We start from the raw sequence: 24,083 nt of genomic DNA, 5'->3' as shown, positions 1-24,083 counted from the left end.
AGAGCAGACGCGGCGAAACCAAAACCCCACATCAGAAAGATGGGGATCATCCTTCCCAAGGACGGGGGAACACGGCAAGACGCCGAAAGAGAAGGAGACCCGCGGGCTCGGAGACCGGCGAAGAATGAGCGCTGAAGGTAAGAAAGAATGAACAACTGCGCACCTGGCTTAAATAGGACGCTGAGCAGGTGAGTTAATTAACTGAACCGCCCTGGGGTATTTACCTGAAAACACTGCTTCGAGTATCTGCCCGAAATACGATAAATCGTCATTTCATCCAGCTGCTACGGTTATAGCCTGCTGCAGGTTGTTTGCCCTATTTAGATACTTTTTATTTATAGGAATAAAACGCATTCAGTGTAAGCCTATTGTACAGCATTACCAGTTTAATTATTGCATTACAACCCACAGGTGACTGCAGCATTTAGAAAGGCCATGATTTAGTCAAAAGGTTCAAGTTTCTCCTTTCATCTGAAAATGAATGAAAAGGAAGAACAAGGAGGTACACTATGTTTTCCTCTTAAGCTTTTTGTTCTTATAATTTGTTGTAAGCGAAGGCTTCAGCTAAGTGGGTGTCATTTAATGAAATAGATAAAAATGTGTAGACAGTGTCAGCGCTGCTGCCAGGTAAGATAAAGATCTTCATCGTGTCACTGTTTCCTGTCAGCGGAGCCACATCGGACACAATGCGTTTATTTGATGTAAACAGAGAAAGAGAAAACCTGACAACATTCTCTCTGTGTAGTTATTATAATCAAAGTCAGCCTTCTGCAAAGCTGTACTGTCATGTTTCACTAACTGCTAGATTTTAACCGCCGAGCTGCAAGGATTTAGCAGCTGCACATTCAGGGATCAGCAGAGTGCGACTTGCCTGAGTTGAAAGAAAGAGACAGAAACGGTTAGACAGGCTGAGAAGTGGAGGATAAACAGGTAGATTAAGCGCATAAAGAGGAGAGGCAGAGTGCTTGACTTAACCGTGCAAACACGCTGAACCCTTTCAATGTAGGTGCCGGGGATTTGATTTTGTGGACTGATGTTAAATGGTAATTCAGCGTACAGATGGAGGCAGACCCGACTTTAAGTATGAAACCCCTGCAGTGAAGATCTATAAGACTGATCAGACCACCTCTGGGGGAGCTGCTGATTTCTCCTCAATGCCTGTCTTTTGGCTGAGAGCAGAGACAGACTTCAGCAGAACACAGCTGCAGTCAGGGGTTATGCCCTGATAACCGCACAGTCTTAGTCTGGAGTTTAATTGGCCCAGTGCGCATTTTACTTCAGGGGATGTTTTGACACCATAGGTGTCAAAACAACATGAGCTAAAGGTTGATGCTTTAGACTCACAGCGTGCAGTTAAACCTCAGCCCCCTCAGACCTTTGAGCTCTGTGGCCAAATCAAGAAAATGCACATTTGATGAGGATAATTAGTGGACTTCAAGCACTGAAATTTGAAATAAATAGAGCATACAGAAACGTGCATTAGACACTAAAGATCTGCCTCAGCATTTTCAGTGGATATATCCACAAATGGACACGGGGAAAAAAAATCTACTGCCAAACAGCAGACGGGATCTCTTACGCACTCCTGAGACCACTTTGTTGTTGTCTTCGACCAAAGTCTGAGGAGGTTTAAACCTCACAGACAATCCTTACAAGTTCATTCCTTTCATGTTCTCCGACTGAGCTTAAAATACATTTTTATATCCACCAACACTGATACGAAGAGTACACATTTTATTGATTTGTTGTCAGGCTGGGATCAACATCATACTATCAAAAGACTTGGTGCATACTAACACAGCCATCTGACAGCAAGCAGAGCGCAGATGGACTTGAAAATGACTCTGCATGCTGCAGAAAACATGGAATCTATATCTCATGCAGCTGGCTAAACATAAGTCGAGTTTCGCAAATCTGTGTTCTTGCAAATCTGTTCTCTGTTTAAATCACTTGGCTTGCCTCCTTAGACAATTGGCAGCCAAAGGACTGAGGTTTGTGAAGACCTCATTCCACTGAGTTTGCAAATTAGATAATCAAAGTCATAAAAAGAATTCCTAATATGGAAAACTGTTCACTTTGTGTTAACTGATAATTTAGTAATGATTTAAAGTCAAAAGCGTGCAGAGTTTTCTGATATTTTCTGTCCCAGAAGAATTTTTCTGGTTGAGACAAGCGCTTCTATATTCATTCCTATCAGGGGCGGAGCAACATGGGGCAAGTGAGGGCAGTTGCCTCCCCAGGAAAAAGCTTTGGCCCACCGCTTGCCCCCCAATTTTTGAGTCCATATAAGTATCATTATTGACAAAGATTCAGAAATCACTGGTACAAGCTTTGTTAAGCATTAGTAACAGCAGCTCATCCAAAAGAACTGCTATTTAAATTGTAACACCAATAACATTAATAAAACAGTTTAAAATTTGTATTTTTGATCTTAGCACCTGTGATGCCCTTCAACACCTTTGCCACAACAAATGAATGCTCTAGCTCTTCCCCTGAATCCTATGTAAGTGTCAATAAACTTAAAAGAGGATTGGTTATGGGAAACTATTATTAGATACTAAATAACTCATTTTCTTCTGTCTTTATATTTTACCCCATAAATGTTATTCTGAAACATTTGTAATGTATTAAAACTTGGTAACCCAGTTTGTTCCAAACAGCAAAATCAATGGAAAACGTTGCAAAAAGTTCAGTCAGGGGTGTGGGAATGAAGGGAAAGATAGTCGAGCTCTTTCGTAAATTTTCTAGCAGTAGACAGAAAAATTGATAGCCACATAAACAGCTCACATTCTTAAAGAATCATTTTAATTATGAATGCAGATCCCACCAAAAGCATAATTCCACTCTATCTCATAGCAGACATTTTTAGATCACATTTAGTTTTATTTCACAGAAGTGAAATACAGCTAAAACTGTAAATGTTTTTTGAGAACAAAACAATTTATGAGGAACTGAACAGCTGTGCACAATCATCTCTTATGTTGTCCTGGTATGTGTGTGTTTTTTATTTGTTTTAGTTCAGCATAAGGGATCAATCAGATCCATATTTCAAAGACATGTCACTTAGCAAAAGCAGAATTCTGATCAGCTTGATGTGAAGAATCCTGCGCTTCACCTGTAAAATGCATTGAAGCTTTTTAATGTTTTGCATTTCAACATGCCAGATGTACCTCATCCAACTCTCCCGCTGATTACCACCTCAGTTTTACAGAAATCAACTCATCTGTTGTGAGTGGCAGCTAACGGAATAATGGAGGAGGAAAAATCAATGCAAGTTCACTTGGCAGTCTTTCCTTTCCTTTCGACCTTTCATCCTTTCCATCAAGAGGTCAAATCAAAGCCCCATCATCAGCATTTCCATCACAGTGGAGTGAATCCTGTTAATTCCATGAAAAAAAAAAACGCTAAATCAGTCTAGAGAGTGTTCACTACTTTGTTGTTTATCCTGCGGAAAACCGAGATATCATAGAATTCTGCACAAAATGTGTGATTTATCAGGAACTTAAAACGCACCATCAATTTGAGTTTTTTAAATATTCACATTTGTATTCCTGGTGCTTCAATGAAACCATTTTGGTACACGATGGGTTCTGAAACACCTTAGGATCAGCCTTGGCAGGAGCTCCTTTAATATGCGTACAGTCAGTAACCGGTCCTGGCAGGGGGGGCTCACCATGTATCCATGCAAATACAGGCTACCTGGGGATGCTGACCTTTCGCTGGGCTGGTGTCCGGTGTGATCAATCCCACTTTTATGGAGGGAATTCATTACTGGGTGCCTTTGATTGCCTTCTGACAAGCCCTGCTACCATAGATGGAACCTTTGGAAATAACATTTCTTCCTCCTGAACTTTGCCATCTTCTCTATACAAAGATCAAACAGACCTGATTTAGACCATCCTATGCGGATGATGTTTAATGATAATTCACTGTTATTGTAACATTTAAGAGCTGATATTTTTTTACGATTTGCTATTATTATTTAAGATTTTGTTTGTTTCTCTTTTTATTTGTATATTACTCCTTTAAAAACCATGTTTCAGCTCTTAACACAGTAAGCACCCAACTACAACAGCTATGTGCTCTTTAAAAAACAATATCAGATGGAATGAGTTTGAAAAGAGCGTACAGTAAAAAATAAAGACAAGAGTCAAAGAGACAGTAACAACATGCAGCTATAAATTAGAGATGTCCCAATCAGAATTTTTCATCCTCCATCCAATTCCAAGTCATTTGATTTTGATATCGATACCAAGACCTGATCCAATTCTTCTTTTTTTAAAAACAAAACAATTTTATAAACTGATCCAGATTGGTCCCCATTTTTATTTTATTCACCTTCTTTTATTTTTTTTTATTTCTGTGAATATCTTGCTTACTTTATCGAGCAGTTCTTGTTAGCCGTTAGCCTCCTGCTCAAACTAGTGCCGCATTCTGCTGCACTGTACTGCAGCAAAATGTCGTAATCCGTTCAAGAAATGATATAAAGACTTCTATGAGGACGTTTATCAAATCAAATCAAACTTTATTTGTAGAGTACTTTTCCAACTTGAGTTACTCAAAGGGCTTTACATAAAAGCATAGTAAAATTTTATAAACAAAAAAACAAGGAATTAACAAATATTTTGTATGAAACCCATACAATGCCCCCCCCCCCCCCCCCCCCACACACACACACATACACACACAATGGTAAAGCATTAAATGATTTACTGAAATGATGCAATGTAGAAATCTGGCTTTGTACTGAAGTGGGGAACCAATATTTTGGGGACTTGTCCACATAAGTGGATCTTATCACTCAAGTTCACAGAATCCACGACCACAGGACCCCCCAGATCTAAGCACCGAGCCAGACCCGGGACATACCATTGTAGCGACCCTGTTCACTGAAAAGACTGATGTGGAGGATCCCTCTGAGGAAAACACTGGAGTCATAACTAACATGTAAAATGAATCAAATAGAGTAAATAAATAAACCTTAATAGACAGATATGAATCAGTAAAAGTGAATAAAAAATATGTCAATGTAGTAAAATAATTAAAATATCAAATACATTTCAAAATTTTTATTAAAAGCCTGATTTAACCCTTGTACTCTAGATGACCCCACCCTTACATTCACGTGTTATTCCTACCATGACAAAGGTGGATCAAGGTGGAAATATTTCATGTAATCCATGGACACCAGTGAAGATCACAAATCATTGAAGAAAAAAGGTTCAGAGCACTGTCTTGTGGGTCTAGATGACCCAACTCCCAACATTAAAGTGCCTAGGATAGCACATGGGTTACAACATGATAAGTCTCTGTGGCCCTGAAATAACAAGCTTGAAATATGTGCGCTCATCAAGATAATAAAAAGTAAATAATTGAATATCTGACCACTGATGAAAACATCCAATTTCAATAGAATCCAATGCTATGTGATTAGATTTCCAATCACGTGATCGGATTGGGACATCCCTACCATAAATGTTGCTTAATTATTAGCTGTCTCAAGTAAAACAACATTTAAAATGCTCTCTGGTCAGTGCATCATTTATTTAGTGTCAAAAATATTATAATAGTCTATACATAGTCTAGAATAAGTAAGTCAACATCAAAGTAATGCTGAGAAAAAAAACAAAAAACAGTCACTTTAAGTCCTTCATTTATTTCACCACAATCCTCTAATTTTTGAACACCAAACTTCTAGCTATGAAGAATATAGGTTGACCTGCAAAATATACAAATATAGAAACACTACTGTAAAACCTAAAAGAGGCCTTTTTATTTATGCTTTATTTGTATGTAAGAATACAATGTCTCCTACGTAATTTTATCTAAGAACTTTTCATTATAATAAGTAAATACACTTGAAAATAATTTAGATTAAAGTTCTCATACAGTTTGAATGAACTAAAAGTGCAGGACTTCCATAATTTCTTCCTTTAGTTGCTTTAGTTGACTGACCAATGAATAAAGAGATCTTTAGTCACTTGGTTTTGTTTACAAGATTTAGTCCAGGACAGTCTGAAAACAGACCAAACGCAAGGTTCAGGACTAGATCCGGACCAAATTAAATGGACTGGGTTTGGAACAAACGGTTTACATACATTTGAATACTTCCTCGAAGAAATCCGGCATTTTATATTATTGATGCAGGAATTTCATGTTTTTACTCCTCATGCTTTAATGTAATGTTGAATAATACATCACTGGTTGGTCTTCAATATTAGCAAATCCTCTTAAAATTATAGAATGACTTTGCATTTAAACCTTATAAGTTGATTTTTGAAAAAAACTTTCTCTCCTAAGCATTTTTTGTGAGTTTTCTAAACTCCAACTATGTGCACATTTTAACTGCTATGAATCCACCCAACCTCTATGTCTGATCCTCTTATACCAAGAAAAAACTGCACCATCGTGACAAGGTTGTCTTCTAGAGGCGACTGTGAAGTGAAGGACAGCCTTTGGGAAAAGTATGCTCTCAGTAAGTGTGCTGAAAGAATATTTAAAGGACATGTGGTTTTTCTCTGAGAGCAGATGCTACAAAGTGTGCAGAGCATAGGTGCAGCATGGACAAGTGCCACGATTAGGTGAGACCAAACAGTTAAATTCATTAAAGTGGAGGCTGATTTAAGGCTGGCTGGAAAACTTGATTTTCAAATGTCACTGACTAAAGGAATATATCAAAGCAAAATAAGCAAAATATTTCCCAGCTATTTTAAGACTTTATTATTTAATTATTAGTTAAAATAATGACATGGAGAAATACCTTTTTTTTTATTCCTGAACAAGCTTCTCACATTTTACCTGTAAGTTTTCCCAAAAGAAAAAGTTGTTGCACACTTCTATTTTACAAGAAAATAACTCCAGCTTCCTGAATTTGAACTCAAGGTTATGTATCTGATCAGACTATATTTACTTTTTTCTCCTTCCAGATGCTGCAGGTACATATGGATACTTTCCAGTATTTTCATGTGCTGGTCCCAAGTCTGGATAAAAACAGAGGTTTGGTGTCAGGAGGCGCATCTGCGGTAAAACCGAAGCCAAATTCCCTGAAGGGGGGCAGCGGAAAGGCAAAAAAAAACAAGCTTTTTCTCCTTCCACCAGAGGTCCCCAGTGTGTCACTTACCTCATGTGCTCTTTGTTCACAAAAACAGTCATGCTGGGCTGTACTTTTCAGCTTCTTTTGCTCAGACTGGTCCTCTCTACCTTCATTTATTTCTGCTTTTTGCATGCAAAGATAACTTCCAAGACAGAAACTCATTGTATGAACCATCATGGTTTTTATTATGACATTTTAAGCTGTTTAAGAACATTTCCTTTAATTGGGTAAATTTCTTGTTTGTGAAAAATCATCATCAATCAGTGACTAACTGACATTGTTAAGGAACATTACCTACCTAATTACAGCATGTCAACTATCACAGCTTTATTTACGCTTTACTGTCTTCCATTGTTTTAACTGTCAACCCTTTTGAGAGAAAATTTGACCTTCCTGACTTGAAAATGCAGTCATACCAAAAACCAACATTTTTGTGAACTATCAGAAAATGTTTTTTAATCATAATCTTGTTATGATAGACCGACAAGAGGGATTCAAAATTAGTTTTTCAGGTTGCAGGAAGCTGGTCAGCTAATATTTGCGTTTGGATCTTGTCCTAAAATGTCATAGTGTGTTAAAAATATTTTTTTGTTTTTTTCTGGACAAAAAAAGTCATTTGTGCAAATCAGATTAAACAGTATTTTCTCCTGAATGGAGTTGCTGTTCATTTTAAGCTGTGATTGCCCACATCAGGTAGCTGGAGTTTGGACAGATGTCATGTAGACCCAGAATCATCATCAAGATGCAATGGTGCAGAGCAAAATTGGATATTAATCTCACAAATTCTAATATTTCAAGAAGAGAAACCTTACAACTGAATGCACATTTAGCGCAGTGAAAATTGTGTGAAAATTAAAAGAAAGAACCAAAATACAAACAATTCTCAAGTGGAATTAACTGCCAATTAAAATTATTTTATAAAGGGGAAATGCAGAAAGATAAATGAAAAGGAAAAAAAAAACATTTTGAAAGAAATTCAAATTGAAAATGTGTCACTTTGTAAGCTGTGCTGGAAGCTAATCTTTTTCTGTGGTAGCAGGTGATTATTTGAATGTTTTAGTATTTCTTTCAGAACAGCAAAATGTTTTAATGACAGCACCTACGCATAGACAGAGAATCCTTGGGTTTCACGTGGATGATAGGGTTACATGCTCCACACATGCATGCACACACACACTGCTTCTGAAAGCGTGCAGCCCTCTTTGGGAATTGTGAGGCACTGTCTCGCGTTACAGAGGAGCAGGAGTCCAGCACACTTCTGGAAGCCACCTGTTGCACTGACGGGTCACATATGTTTCAGGGCTTTAACCATATTTGACACACGGTTTTAATGATATACTGTGTTTGTGTGGACCTAATGTAAAGCAGACAATGCATTTATAACTTCATTAATAACCCAAAGACTAATAGCTAATTTTCTTTGCGGTATTACTTTGAGGTTTAGATGTAACGTAGAGAAAAACCACCACAAAAACACATACAAGCGGTTCTTATTAGGTTAAAAACAGCTTTACGGCTCCAAACTTTGGGCCAAGCATAAGTGCCCCTGTGTGGTCTGATTTACAATTCCATTAAAAAGTAAAGTGAACATTTGGACGATTTATCATGGCTTATGATATCTATTTAAAGTAGAAATGATCTCTAAACCATAAATCTAAAGCACAGAGTCCCTTGTGACAACAGTGCAGTGACTCAGACCAGCCTCCAAGTAGCCATAACGACAGAGAACAGGGCAGATGAAGGTTGCACGTAATTACACATCCTCTCAGGCTTAACCAGGTCACACGTTCTGTGTGTGAGGATTGTGCATTTTCTTCATCCGTAAGCAAACGTGTGCATGAACTGAGGTTCCCATAAGGGTCAAATTATTGAATCAGACAAAATAAATGGATTTACAGTTTCAATTCTGCAACAAACTCAGATATACCTTCACTTTAGTTCTGACAAATGCTTAACGGATGATGGAGTGCTTTGATTTCTTATGTCTAAATTTAAAATAACGCAGTGTCCTGTTTAGATCAAAGGCATTTTTGACTTTGAAGTGTTATTTCTTTAATCAATGTTTGTCAGGGGAGCAGCATGCGGTAGCTAGCTCTGTCATCCAACAGCTGCAGCTTCTGCACCAGTTTTCTCCAGGAACTTCCAAGTGTAAAAACACGGATGTCAGGTTGATGGGTGTAGTTTGAATGTCAGCGTGAGCGGTTGTTTGTCTTACTTGTCTGTATGGCTCTGTGCAGGGCATAAACCCCATCTCACTTTCATCAGGTCCATCACCACCCATCGATTTCTGAATGTCTGCTGTTTTAACGAGAATTTTTCCCTCTGAGTTTTCCAGACAAGGTTTCATACATTTTCTTCTTCCCTTCCACTGCAAACTGTTTGATACTTGCACAGATGTGATTTTTAGGAAGTTGTCAGTTGTTTTAACTTATCTTTAGCTCTTCACTTTTACAAGCTTTTCTCAAAATCAGCACAGTCAAGAATCTATTTTGTCTCATTAAGAGCTGGGCTCTAGGAATCAGGAAATTAGTATTAAAATGAGTCAATCCTTTAGCTCCATACTCTTGACAACAGGAAAAGCCTGATTTAAGACTCAAATTGCTCTCAAATTGAACTGTAATTTGGTTTAATTTTAAGAATGCTTTTATAAAGTTCAAGAAATGTTGACCAAGGAAATTGGCATTCGTTGTCATTATTTTTGAAAACAAAAAAGTTTTGATTTATTTTCTTAGAATACAATTTTTTTTAGAAATTATTAAGATGGGCCAACTTGCACTAAGATTGTATTCTCATTTTGTTTATATTTTGTTCTAAAAATGAGTCATGTCCAATTATTACACTATTTTATTGTCACTGATATAAAAATGAAGTACCATTAGTTACATAAAACAAAAAGTACAAACCATTTGCTTAGAACTATAGCAAAAAACCCAATATTGTATTATACAAGATTCTATTTAAAGTAATTCTATCTAACAGTTAACTTTTTTAGCTTTTTATGTTTTAAAGGCTATTATCTTATAATAGTTCTTGTTAAGTAAAAATGACTTGCTGCATGGACAGATCATTTTAATACTTTCTAGGCATTTCCTTCTTAAGATTAGTCCTCTTTTTTAGTTTTTAGTTAAACCTCTTTTTGTAGTGTACATGGTTTTGTGTTCATGCACGTTCTTATGCATAAAACTATTAGCTTGATCTTTAAGCCATCAACAAGTATCTTTCTATCTCTGTGTTTCTGCTTCCATGCAAAGTGTCCACAACGCAAGTAAAAGTTTGCAGTTTTGCAGATTAAAAAAGATGTTCCCAGTATTTCTTAATTTAAAAAAACTCTGTTGTTTCCTTTTTTGTTTTTTTTTCTTAAAGGGAGCTTCCACTTTTCCACTACAGTCATGGTGTCTCTATTTGCAGAGACTATTTGCATGCCCTAAGGTTGTCTCTTCTGTACTAGGAAATGTAAAAGCTGCTGCAGACACAGCCTTATCACTCCATGTACCCCATGCTGTGCCTCTGCTCTGGGATTTTCCTCACACAGAAATGATCACAACAGAGACATAAAAACGACTTTTTTGAGACCAGCCACAAACTGACGAGACACTGAACTTTACAGGAGAGTGTTGGGCTTTAATCAGTTTTTGCTTTGATACTGTTTCGTAGGCTCTGCAATCCAACCCCTCACTTTTTTTTCATTTGCTTTTTTGTGATGGAAAAAAAAATCACTATTGGTAACTTGGAAGTGGACTGCCGATGTTCTTTGGTGAAGATCAAGGAAGGTTTGACGATGTGAGTTTAAAAAGTAGTTTTATTTTTTTTTTTTACTAGTTTCGCGGTTTGGTTGGTATCAGATTGCTGAATTTCTTCTTATAGATTTAAGTTAGAGGCGTTTGTGCATAGTGTGTGTGGGAGGGAGAAGTTTTATCTTTTACATTGGATTTTATTTTCGCTAAAATGCGCACATATTTAGGACTGTGTTTCTTTGTTTTGCAAATAAATGTGCTTATACTGTAGGTAGACTCAACAAAAGTTTACTTTGTCCTGAAGCTCTTTCCTTTGGTTCCTGAATTTGAATGGAACCAGAAAGTGTTGCAGTTCCTCAACAATCCTCTAGAGGCAGGATGTTAAAAAGTTTAAACAAACCCTTTTTGGTTTTCTGAAGCTTTTTGGATGTTTACAGCTTTATTCATAACATCTCTAGGGTGTTGAGGTGATTTTTAAAATGTAGCCATTTTTATTTTATTGGTACTCAAATTTGTGCAAATAAGAGGGTGAGATTTAATGATTAGAAGACAAATGAGAAGACAGATTAGAACTTCTAACCTTGATTTGTCCAGGTAATTACCATTTTCAGAAATGTATTGAGTTAAGTGTGTAAATCTCAGTTTATTTAATTTACAGTAGTAAATTTATAAAGTACCAGTTTTCAATCAAAATTCACTTAAAGTGCCAAAGGATAAGCAAAAACCTCATACAGATCATTAATTATGTTTATTAAAGAATCCATTTCAGTTCAGATTATTTCAAAAGAGCCACATTATCTAAATTGTAGACTAATGACCTAAAAAGGTGAATATCGTATAGCATTGAAAAGGTTTTCGGTGTAAACAGGTAAAACGCAACAGTGGAGAGGACAACTCTCTCAACATGACGGATTAGAAAGAAACCTCAAGGAGAACCAGACTGTAAGGGCGACATCCTGCAGTGACTGGCGGGAATCTGAGAGGACAGTAAAACAACAAGAATGCTGGAACTTCTGCTGTGAGACTGACATGCAGGTCAGTACCTGCAGCGAGGAGAGGAGCAGATGAACCGAAACAAAATCCCTTCTGGAACATCTCCTTTAGGACAAAAGCAAGGAGTTAGGGACCAGGAAGCAATGCCCCTCCCACTTCAGGCTTGATTTTTACTGTGCAGAATCCAAGGAGTTTTGTCAGAGAGAGTATTTATGTGACCCCACCCAATCTGTCATTTTGGAAACATTGCAGAGGTGGGTGGAATAGATCAGTTTAAGGCATCTGTCCCATTTCAGGCTTGATTCAGGCGTTTAAATTCCTGTTTCTGATGTCAGAGATTGTAGTCTTCATGTTGCAGGAAAGACTGTTAAAGGAAGGCTGACATAAAAAAAAATGTTTTTTTTTCATTTTTTGCCTGTCATTTTATACTAGTTCTTGAAAAGATAGACATTGTACGTAAATTCCTACTCCGTACTAAAGTATTTTACTCTTATTTGGATGACCACTTTGTACTTGCGGTAGTAGTCACAACTGCCCTTACTTACAGGTGGATATGAACTGTCAGCAGGTGAAAAATGGAAAAACCTGTTTGTGGTGCGCAGGCGGTTCAACGGTCCTACCCACGGCCTCTCTGCAGAAGCTATGTCTTTTTTTTTTTTTTTTTGGCTAAAAACGGCATAATCATAATTAAAAGAACACTGAAAACGGTTTCTAAAGCTTTTGTTTGACTTTAAAAAAAAATATTTTTTGTAACATTTCACAATGGTGGTTGAAAAATAAAAGAAAGATTGGTGCCCTGAAAGATGCCGGAGGACAACACTTGCTAGGAAGAAAAGAAAAACTTAACATTACTTTCAGTTGCATTTTCTGTTTTCAGAGACCACAGAGAAATGGTTGATGCTAATCATTTAATCATCCTGACATAATTTCAAGGTGACATTACCATCCACATTTCAAGTGTTTTGCTGTGATTTTTTTCTCTCGCCCTCAGGTGCTTTCATTTTTCATTGTCATTTTATGGCGTCAACCTTTTCTACTGTGTTCCCTCTGCCTGATGCTGTGCCCTTGTGCTCTCTGTTTCTGTCTTACAACACCATTATTACCATGCATGACTGTTTGCTGAAAAAATGCAGAGAAAAGCTAATGATGTTGGCTTGAGCTCAGAGCTAATTAAAATTCTATAAATATGTTGGAGGTAGGTGGGGTGATGGATGCAGAGTGTCAGAAGTCTGGTGAGCAGGGAGGTACACCGAGATGTTCGGACGATCAATACCAGCACAGTGAATGTGCAACACTGCATATGCATTTAATGAACCATCAAGTTTATCTGTTAATTACACGCCAGGACACACCTTCACATTCTTCACACAGCGCTAAAGCTCTCTGGCTGTCCAGATAATGGCCAGCCATTTCACACAACAAATCTGCAAATGGTGGGTCTATTCCTGCAGCTTCACTGCCTCAATTTATCTCCTACTCTCCTGCTTGTGCTTTCGTTTATTATAGGTAATTCTCCTAGCAGGGCATTCCATGCTTTAACGGCTAATGCAATGCATTTTCCCCCGCTTTTTATTTCCTCTCGACCAACTAAAGGAGTAGCATTTTGCTGCATGAAATCACAGAAGATTCAGAAAAAAACGCTGGAAAAATAGCAACGCAGGTGAAGTGGGGTTCAAGTATGACATCCAAATCAAGACGTTCATGTCAAAAACTGGCTCAGTTCTTTGCAACAAGAAAAGCTAATCTTTCAAAAACACATTTTTACTCAATTTCAAAACTGCTGCTTCATTTCGGGGCATAAAAAGCCAAACGAAACAATACCTACGTTTATGTCTGTACCTGTTCCAGCGACAATAGTTGATGAAATTCATGAGTGTTTAAATTGCACCATGCTGTTCCCCCCACTCAGAACTTAGAGCTGTTCCGGCTCATGGATTTAAAAACCCTGCATCTGTACAGTAATCCCTCACCGCAGGAAAAGAATAATCTTATGCAACGCTGAATTACTTTGAAGGTTAAGTTTGAAGTCGATCTTCTATAAATAGTACATTGTGGCGTGAGGATGGGAATATTAGATGCAAACAAATAAATAAATTACAAGAAGAGGTCTAACACTGGTGACCTTTGCACTATCTTAGCATGCGTCCAACCCTTTTATGTAATCGCTTCACTCTGGAGGGTTACCAGTAATCATCAAGGTTATACCAGACAAAGCAATCTGTGGATTTTTTTTTTTGTTGTCTTTCATTTGTTTCTGTTCGCTTAGTTTGTGCTGGCACCAAAAATCTCAGCACATCTTGCACCCATCACTCAGTGAGATGTGGACAAAGTTAGTGAAAAAGTTGTATAAACAAGAACAAACCCTACACTGAGATTACTGTAAGACACAGGGGAGATATTTATTTGCAGTTGTGTCATTTTTGTTTCTCAGCCCAGAATGTGTTTTGCTGGGTTTTCAGGGGCTTTTTGGTCACAGCAGATGGTTGCCCTTTCTGAGAGTCTGGATCTGCTGGAGGTTTCTCCCAGTTCTTCCATTTACGGTGATGTCCTCAATTCTTGTCGTTTTGAATAGGAAGAACTATTATTTTATTATATCTGTGAGGGATCGAGCGGCCAAAGAGCACAACAGAAGTTTATCAAAAATGAAAATTTTAATTTTCTCAAAAAATGTAAAAAGATGAACAAACTGGGCCCGTAAAAGAGGTCAACAGGAACATAATTAACTCAGGCAATAACTTTAACTTAACCAACTGAACGAACAAACCAAGTAACAGAAACAAACTGACCTAACCAAAGACACAACAGGGGAACATATATAGTGGCTGATCAGACCACTTGAGAAACATGGGGGGGAACTAACATGAATAGACAAACATTTAACAAAGACTAAAGACAAGACTAAACACAAAACTTGGTCTCTTAGTGGAAGAGAAAAATCATCAAAAGTGGAACAAAATGAATAATGAACAACAGAAGCAAAGCAAATAAACATTAAATAAGTCCATTAGTTTCTCCCCTGGAGGCTTCAGTAGATGGTGCCTTCCTAATTGCCTGGCTGGAGTATTTAAAGGCTGTGAAGACTTGAGCTCCTCCTTTGCCAGTCCTCACAGCACAGCTCCAGGAGCAGAACCTCAGCCACACCCGTAGCGACCAGTAGCCCCCTCAGCACTGGCAACTCAAAAACAGGTGACATTAATTAAACAAACCAAAATAAGTAAACTAAACAAGTGTCCATGTGCTAGAAATTATTGAAAATAAATAAATGTATATTTTAACTCAGAAATGTGTGCATTTATTTAAGAATAAAGAATCTGAAATAATAAAATTAAAAAGAAAGTGTGCAATGCTGAAGGGAGGTTACCGCCATGTTGTTTGTGGGTGTGGCAGGGTATGCTGCCATCACAATATCAATGACTTGAAGCTTGACTCATTGTTACAAACAGATCTTTGACTCTTCAAAAAATGTAACACTTAAAATATAACATAAATATGTAACTAACAAGCGATCTAAGTTTCATTTTTTTTTTCTCTTAACTTGTCCTGTCCAACAGCTGGGCAGACAGATGACAACTGAGGGCCTCTTGTGTTGGACATATTTTACTTTAACAACAGGGGTTATTAATCTTCAGACAAACCAGAGGTATGTCTGAATAAACCCCTTTTGTAATTGAGGCCAAACTTTATTAATTTCAATCATGTTTGAAAATCTTTGGTGTTGGACCTGTAAGATTGGACCGGTAAGGATTACGGTAAGATTCAAATGTAGTACAAAAAGGGCGGGGCCTGTCCACACACACACACTCAAATGTTATCAACACACCTGCTAGCTGCAAAAATGTCCACATGTCAACATGTACACAGAACAGATAGTGTTCACACACGCACAAACCAACTAGTGTGAAATATTTCATTCATTCCATCATGCAAACTATTAGTGTAAAGGTGAGCTAACACCTGTGCTCAGGTGAGTGTTTATGTTCTTCTAAAATGGATGGTGGAATGTGAAAAGAAGGAGGGAGAGGGCCCAGCCATCCCCACACCAAGACCCCCGCCGCAGCAGCAGCGGCAGCCGGACCCCTCAACGCCACACGGCAGCAGGCAGGGGACAACCGCCCCCCGGGCGACCAAATCCGCCACCCAGGCCAGGGCCAGCAGGACCGCCGCGGGGCCCCAGAGCCAGAGAGCAGGGAGGCATGGGGGGAAAGAGAGCGCCGCCCCAGCCCAACCAGGAAAGCAGCCCCCCCGCCGTGCCGGGAGAGCCCAGAGCAAGGCCCCACCCGAGAAGGGCGCCCACAGCCCCAGATGAGCACCCCATCACCACCCAGGAGTTCTGGGCATCCCCCCGCCCCAACCCCAGGTACGAGCCAGCCGCCCCCGCCCAGGAGGGGAGCACCCCGGGGAAAAAGGGGGCCCATAAGGGGTGTTTTAGACATGGCCCGACCAGGCTTGGCCACAGTTGGAAATTTGGCGGGGCCCAGCGCTCAGGGGCAAGGACCAGAACCCACCCCCCAGGGACACGGACACCATTCGGCTCAGGCGCGTGGAGAGAGCACCGCCGGGCCCAGGAAACCGGCACCCAGGGGATACGGCCGCCGTTGCCAAGGGCCCCGTACCCCCCAGCAGGGAAGGGGTAGGGGACAGGTGGTCCTAGGTCCCACCTTCCTTGCAAAATGTGTGTGCGAGTATGTGTGTTTGTGAGGGTGTGTGTGTGCATGTGTGTGTGTTCATGTTGAAATGTATATTTTGAGGGGGGAGGGGTGTGTGTACTCAGGGGGGTGCAGTTAAAATTGGCGGGTAGAGCACTGAGGGGACATCTCCTGATTACTCACAGTGATGTCCCCTCACCCTCCCCACCAAGGGGCCCTAAATGTCTAAGGTGCGGTTAAAATTGGCGGGTAGGGTGCTAGGAGGACATCTGCTGCTTGCTGGCAGTGATGTCCCAAGGGCCCATACGGCAAACATGGGAGGTTAACTAAACCCCCCACCCCCTCACCCTAATATGAGGTTATATGAGGAAGGGGGTAAGTTGGGGACAGCTGGTAGACTGTCCCCCGGTGGTCAAAAAGCTGTCCCCCAGCCCCCCCCCCCAACTGCTGAATCTAAGTTTCACTTTTACTTTCTGCAGGTAAATTTAATGGTTAGATGTCACATTAGCTGTCATGCACCTGAGTGTGTGAAATCTGCTCTCTGCATTTTTGCCCATTTACTGAGGGAGCAGGGGATGGTCAAAAAGCACCGCTTGGGAACCATTTGGTGGTTTAACCCCCCAATCCAACCTCCTTAAACTCAGTGTCAAGCAAGATGCATTGGGTCCACAGGTGAGTCTTTGGTGTGACTCACCTGTGGATTTGAGCTCATGAGATTCCAGTCACAGGCCAGACACTATACCCCAAGGCCACTGAGCTGGTTAAGTTAGATATTTTTACTGGAAAACAAGCTTGGGTTAAATAATCCAGATTGCATGGATTCCATTCATCCATCCACCCACCCATCCACCCATCCATCCATCCATTCATCCATCCATCCATCCATCCATCCATCCATCCATCCATCCATTCATCCATCCATCCATTCATCCATCCATCCATCCATCCATCCATCCATCCATCCATCCATCCATTCATCCATCCATCCATCTTGTAAAGCTGCTCAGGGTCACAAAGTTGCTGGAGCCTATCCCTGCCACTGGTGGATGAAGGCAGGTAACACCCTGGGTGGTTTTACCTGTATTTCACAGGACCTATGATAATAGCATATTCTGAATTATTTTGTATTCCATCTGCAGAACCACAACTATCTTTTCTTTTTTCTCTCTCTCAAAACAACCTGAGGTGTTGTGTGTCTTTTGGGGCTTCAGTGTTGGACAGCAGTGACAATTACTAGTTAAAAACTATATTTTTGTATTTACCTCTGATTGAGAGCGACACGGATTTGTGTGCATGTGGTATCAGGAGTTAAAAAAATTGTGAAAAACTTTCTCGAAACAGAAATGTTTAAAAAAAGAATGGATATTTTCATCATTATGATGATGGTTTAACATCCCCTTTTCTTTTTTTTTTCTTTTTTTTGCAGGAGCAGAGGAGGACAAACGGAGAGTCAGCTGCACCTGAGAGGCGGTAGTGGCAAAAAAACACCAGAAGAGCCAGCTTGTGCAGCTCTCGATTTCTCCGTTTTTTTCAAATGCATTTAATGGCTTGGCTGATGCTGAGGTGGAACAAAAAAATAGTGTATATGCTGTTGTGAGAAAGCAGTCTTCTAATGCTGTTTATGAACCGCTACTGGTACATGCAGCTGTAGTGTTCTTCATACATCTGGCTTGTATCCTGGAGGGTCTTAAAAGCTGCCAGAATTTGTCCATTAATGTTTTATTTTTGGCTCTACATCAACACAGCGGCAACATTTTATTGAGATAGAATAAAGCAGATCAATTCAATCTTCTTCTTTTCACCTTTGAGAATAATTATTGGAGACAAAAGATTGCACATTTTACCTCATTATTGGGGGGGGCAGAAGTCTTTGGATGGTGGCAAAGTAGAAATAAAAGGATCAAAAACATGTCTTTCAAGCAGTTTTAGCAGTATTAGTATTATTGTTATAAATATGAAAACAGTCTCTTTTTTTTTAGCTGAGGAGCTTTTTCTAATGTTTGAAGAAGTTTGTATTTATGATTTATTAACACCATGACACCTGAATTTATTTCCAATTATGGAAAAAATGTTTTTGTATAAAAGTAAATGATTTACAACTTCAGATGGTAAATTTGACAATAGCATTTAAAATATGATTTTAGGGTTTGTCACTAATCGAAGATATTTTTATTCATGCAACACAGTTGTTTCCAGTATTTTCACTCTAATGACTGACTGGACTAATAAACCTTTAAGTAAAAAAACACAAACAAATTGTCTTTTCAAAGCGGAAAGTGTGCATTGCTTCAGTCCAACTGTGAAATGCAGCAAAGCAGTTGCTGTTGTATTGTAGGTACAGATGAATGTTGCACTCTAAGCTTTTGAGTTTAGCTCTTCTCTTGTGAAAATCTTTAGCGTTGACGCTCATTTTCCACCACTGGTCAGCGTCCCTCAGCATCTGTGCGGACTTCCAGTGCAGGAATGACTTTGGCGTCACCTCAGCGGTTCTTCCTCCCAAGCAGAGAGGAGGAGCTGCTGATTTCCCTCCTGCAGCTTCAGCTCTAGTGGGTTGTGATGTACATTTTGTAATCACCTGCTACTCCAGGAGGCAATTCTTCATCACGTTCCCCATGGCCAAGGAGACATCTGTCCTCACTGTCCTCAGGTGGAACGCTGTGCCGCGGTCCACGTGATGCTATGGAATGAAGCCACGTTTATTTTCAGAACAGCTCTAATGAACATTTATCTCACTGCAATATTACTAAAATGACTAAAAATACTCAGTGGAAACACAATTTCTAAAGAAAATATGCGCGAGTGTTGAAGGCCGTGTAGCTACAGTGACACGTTGTTTGAAGCCTGCTGTTGCGCCAAATGCGAATTGTCAAATATAATAAAAAATATTAATCCTAATTGCTCTGCTGCTTCGTGGCAGTGAGACAAGGAATCATAAAGTATTCACAAATTTTATTTTGGCAAAACTTACCTACATTTTGGCAAGATCGTCAGCCATAAAAGGTGATCCAGCACAAGATGAACTCTGTACCCAAAAACGGGATGGTGCTCCGGCTCTTACCCCTCCTACTGATGCTAAAAAAAAAAAGGTTCATAGGTAAATATTGAAATAAATTGACCAGGAGTGGAGAAGTACAGATGGTATTTTGGGGCAGTTTGAGAGAAACCAGCTTGAGGCAAAAATGTCTCTGTTGACTCAAAAATTGGGGTGGCAAAGATTTTTGCTGGGGTGGCAGCTGCCTCCCCTTTGCCGCCCTGTAACTCTGCCACTGATATCAGTTTATTTCAGGATAGATTACATTTTTTTTTTTATAGTTTCAAGAGTTTTTCTCTTTTTGTTGCCCAGACCTTAAAAAATGTTGGATAACCTTTGAAGTTTGCTCCCTTGACACGTCAGTTACAAACACACTCACACACTTACACATGTCTGTTTCCTGGAGCTTTATCCATAAGCTCTTATCTTCCCTCAAGTGCAGTTTGTGTTTAATTTTAATGCTGCCAGCTGCATCTTTTCTTCTCCTTTGCCATTTTTCTCCCCTTCTTTTTTTTTTTAAAGACATTTTGAGATTGGCTCACATGTGGGAGGCAAAGCAAACATTCCACTCCTCTTATTTGCTTTTTCCTTCATCCAACAGCCAAAGGGGAAAAAAAATCAATCAGCCATGCTCTGTGTGGGTCAGTTTCTCTTCTTGTGACCAACGTGCAAGTGCACGGCAGACCATTAGAGGACCACGAGGCAGCACCCTCAAGTGTGACTGTTGCACAATGATCCAGCTGCAATATGAACATGAAAAAAAATAATTGGCCGAGTTGGCGACCGTCATCTTTCCCCCCTACTGACCTTGAAAGCTGGACAAGGTGAATAAAACAACTTATATATAGATATAGTTGCACTGACAGATGTGCCCTTATAGCAGAAAAGTTGTTCTGATAATAGATTTAAGTTTATTCACTAAGTAGGAGGAAAAGTTACCTGATACTTTTGCCACAGGCAGAAAATGATGCTTGTGCTTGCAGAGCCCTCAGTGGTAAAATCTTTACAATAAAGAAGAACCATTTAGCTCAAGCTGGCTGAATCTGCCTCTAAATTGTTTCTCCAAGGGCAGAAATATGATTTTCTTTATTATAAGTGAAGCTCTACACGGGAAACAGATTATTACATGATCAGTGTATGTATATATTTCTTTCTTTCTGTCCTACTGTTGCAGGCACTTATCATAAATTGAGGAATCTTCCTTAACATTGCAGTCAGTGAAGTTAATAATAGAAAAAAAAACAAAATATAAAACCCACAGCCAATTAAGGCGATGGCAAAAAAAAGCAAAGTTTTCTTCGTTCTGAGTGTGGTCCACATGAAAGTGTAATTTAATGCGGCGAAGGCATGAAAAAAGCATGTTTCATTTCTTTAATTTGCCCAACTATTCCATTCCATTAGACATGTAATTTCTGCTCATCAGACAGCAGCTGAAATTAGCGCCCCAAAGGAAAGCTTTTCTCATTAAAACTAATAAGTCCTGAAGAACATGGAGGAGTACACGGAGGACTGAGCCTGCAAGAGGCTTTTCTATACCTGCAGGAAGATAAGGACAGGGGGAGGAGAGGAGGGGCTGCAGTGAGGTGGTTTTCTCAGGCAATGATAGATTTTTTATCAGTTCGGTGGATCGCCTTTAAAAATGTTCATAAAGACAAAATGTCTTCTTAATAGCATTAACCTTTCCAAAAATACCTGTAGACCACCACACAGCTGACATTACAATCTCTCACAGGTAACTCCAAAACCCTTCAGCTGTGTAATTGTGTCTCTTTGGTCATAGATTTTTGAGAAAGAAAAAAAAGACAAAATAAAAATATGATTATTTATTAAAAAAAACAAAAAAAACAACAACTTCAATTTCACTGTAAACACCCTTTTTTTTTAGACATCTACTGTACTGTAGTTTGACACAAAATGCTTTCTCTGTTCCACAGAATACATGGAGCAAAAATATATACAAGCTTTTTCGAATTCATGACAGAAATAATGTGGATAAACATAGCATCCTTTATATGTCCAACAAGATATTCTGATTTTTTTTATTACGTCTTCAAAAACATCATTAAAAACAAATGGTGAGTGAAGAGACTACTGAAAAGTTCTCAAACAATATTTCTGTAATAAAAACCATCAATAAAGTGCGGCTATTGTGAACATTTTCATCATAGTTCTGTTTGTTTAACTATTACCAGTCAAAAGGTATCACCATGTAAAGATGGCTTCAGACAGAACAGCAGAAAAAAACTCTAAGACCTTGATTCCTGTTGTCCTTCCCATTCATTTTTAAAACGTCATAAATATCTGGGCCATGGGGTTGCTTGAGCCTATCCCAGCCTCAGTTGGGTGAAGCTGGGATATACCCTGGATGGTTCACCAGGGCAACAAAAACAGACAGCCACACATACTCACATTCACACCCGAGGGGCACTTCCAGAATTACCAATTAACCTTTGAAGCAGGTTTTTTGGTCTGTGGGAGGAAACCTGAGTGCCTGGAGAAAAGTCAGGCATGCACATGGAGAACATGCAAACTCCACACCTAAAGGAAAGGAATAAACCTGTCCTTTCCTTTTTGGGAACTAAATTAAGCAGAAAAAAGAAAAAATATCAGGACAACAATCACCCAAGCTTGATTTATAAAGAATAGTTTTTTGGAAATACAGATAAAAAAATAAAATAAATAACCAGTCAAGAAGTGAAATATTTTTGGCTCATGCATTAGTGCTCTGTGCAAATGGCAAAATTGTAGTTGTGAATTAAAGTAGAGAAAACCTTTTAAAAAAAGATCAAGAACATCCACCTATGATAATGTAAACACATAATTCCAGAACAAACACAAAACAAACACACAAGTGTGTATACAGTCTATCCAAATGATGAAAAGAAGAAAAATGTTCAAATCGTTATGAGTCTCCTTTTATTTCATGTCTTTCTTTTTTCTTCACAGTGTCACTTTTCCCTGTTTTATAAAAGCACTTGATTATAGAGTCAGAGATGTCCTATAATTTTCTTTGTGCATATTTGAGCCCGCCGCGGTGACCCCACTGCTGCTTTGCTACTTACAAATCTTATTAAAGTGACTCACCGAGTGGATGAGTGCGCTCATGCTCATTTATCCAAAGGTCAGCCAGGCAGGGTTACCAGGGTGGGTGACAGAGAGCTCATTCTCCTCTTTGTACCTATCCCACCAGTCCTGGCTCTGACGGGAACAATTGAGCTGGACTCTGTAGGATGCTTGATCAGGCGTTCAAGGTTACAGGAAGCTAACTGGCTGACCTAAGAGATCACTAAAGTGTGCAAAAAAGTTTCAATTAAAGGGGAAAAAAGAGTTTCTACCAGTGTGAAAATAGAAATCTGTTAAAAAAGGACCTTAAGACTTAAACAGTGTTTCTCTTCATTTAAAAAAGTTTTATGTAACAAAAATGCAGTAGAAGGGGCAGACTATTAGAGTATCAAAGTTTAAAAGGCTTCACAAAATAGTTAGTAATCACGTGATGGCTGCAAAAATTCCAAATATAACTAAAGAAATAGCAATTACAAAAACTCACAAACAAAAACAAATAAACAAACAAGAAGCCCCACAAAAAATACTAAATTAAAATTGAATAAAAATGAAAGTAAAGACAAAAATCGTAATTGGTGCACAGACGGACAAATAGACAGACATAGAAAGAAAAAAAGAGATAAATGCAAGGGTAACGCTTTTGCAACCTTAACAGGGTACAAACCAGTGTCCTGCTTGTGCCTGTCCCAAGCTCGGTAAATGCAGAGAGTAGTGTCAGGAAGAGGATTGAGCATAAAATGTATTACATATCAAAAAGGTCAGAGGAGAAGACAAATTCATGAATAGATGAACTAAATGAGGATAGCATTGTTTTATAAACAGTTTTGGGGCTCGAAATGATTTGATCGCCCCCCCCCCCCATTTGATCCTATCAAAAATTTCAAACCTTCTTTTTAGACATTTAAATGAAATTGTTTTAACATCTCTTTGCTCTACACCTTTCAAAGCTTATCTCAGAATCACCAGAATTCTTTTGTTTTTTTAAGAGGTAGGATCTAGAAATAAGAAAATTATTACTTAAATGAGTCAAAATCCTTTTGCTCCATTTGAAAATAGAAAAACTTAATTTAAAATAAAAAAACTCAAATTATTCTGTAATTATGGAGATTTAAAAAAAAAAAAACGAAAAGAAGATTTATGTTCTAAGAACAAGTGCCAGTTTTACATTTTTGATAGGTAACTTTTACAAAGATGGTTATCTCATTTTGTCCACATTTTTGTTGAAATGAGTCATTTCCACTTATTACACTTACTTTTTTGTCATTGTAATCAAAATCAACCACAAATAGGTATGTAAAAACTCCAAAAAAATACAAACCACATGCCTAGAACTAGTGAAAAAAACAATTATTGGGCTGTGTAAGTAAGTAATTCCAACAGCTTTTTACCTGGTTTCTGCCTTTTTGAATGCTTGTGTGGAACTCCTTGGTTCTAGATTTTGATATCTTGTTGTACGATTTATTGTTAAGTAAAAATGACTTGCTGCACGGATAGATAATTTTACTACTTTCTAGTGATTGTTT

The 24,083-nt window shown here is 38.8% G+C and overlaps 2 long non-coding RNA genes across 2 annotated transcripts; one reads left to right on the top strand and one right to left on the bottom strand.

The window, feature by feature from the left end:
- On the top strand, positions 1-18,253 carry LOC110016906 (uncharacterized). Its single transcript, XR_013650415.1, has 2 exons — positions 1-137; positions 17,893-18,253. It is a non-coding gene; the product is annotated as an uncharacterized LOC110016906 (long non-coding RNA).
- On the bottom strand, positions 14,453-19,628 carry LOC110016905 (uncharacterized). Its single transcript, XR_013650414.1, has 2 exons — positions 19,435-19,628; positions 14,453-19,143 (listed from the first exon to the last, which is right to left on the bottom strand). It is a non-coding gene; the product is annotated as an uncharacterized LOC110016905 (long non-coding RNA).
- Between the last annotated feature and the right edge of the window lie 4,455 nt (positions 19,629-24,083).

Source organism: Oryzias latipes, chromosome 17 (assembly GCF_053564925.1).
Source record: "Oryzias latipes strain Hd-rR chromosome 17, Olatipes_Hd-rR_3.1".
Classification (NCBI taxonomy): domain Eukaryota; kingdom Metazoa; phylum Chordata; class Actinopteri; order Beloniformes; family Adrianichthyidae; genus Oryzias; species Oryzias latipes.
Note: the sequence above shows the minus strand (reverse complement) of the source record. Positions and strands in the feature narration are given on the sequence as shown.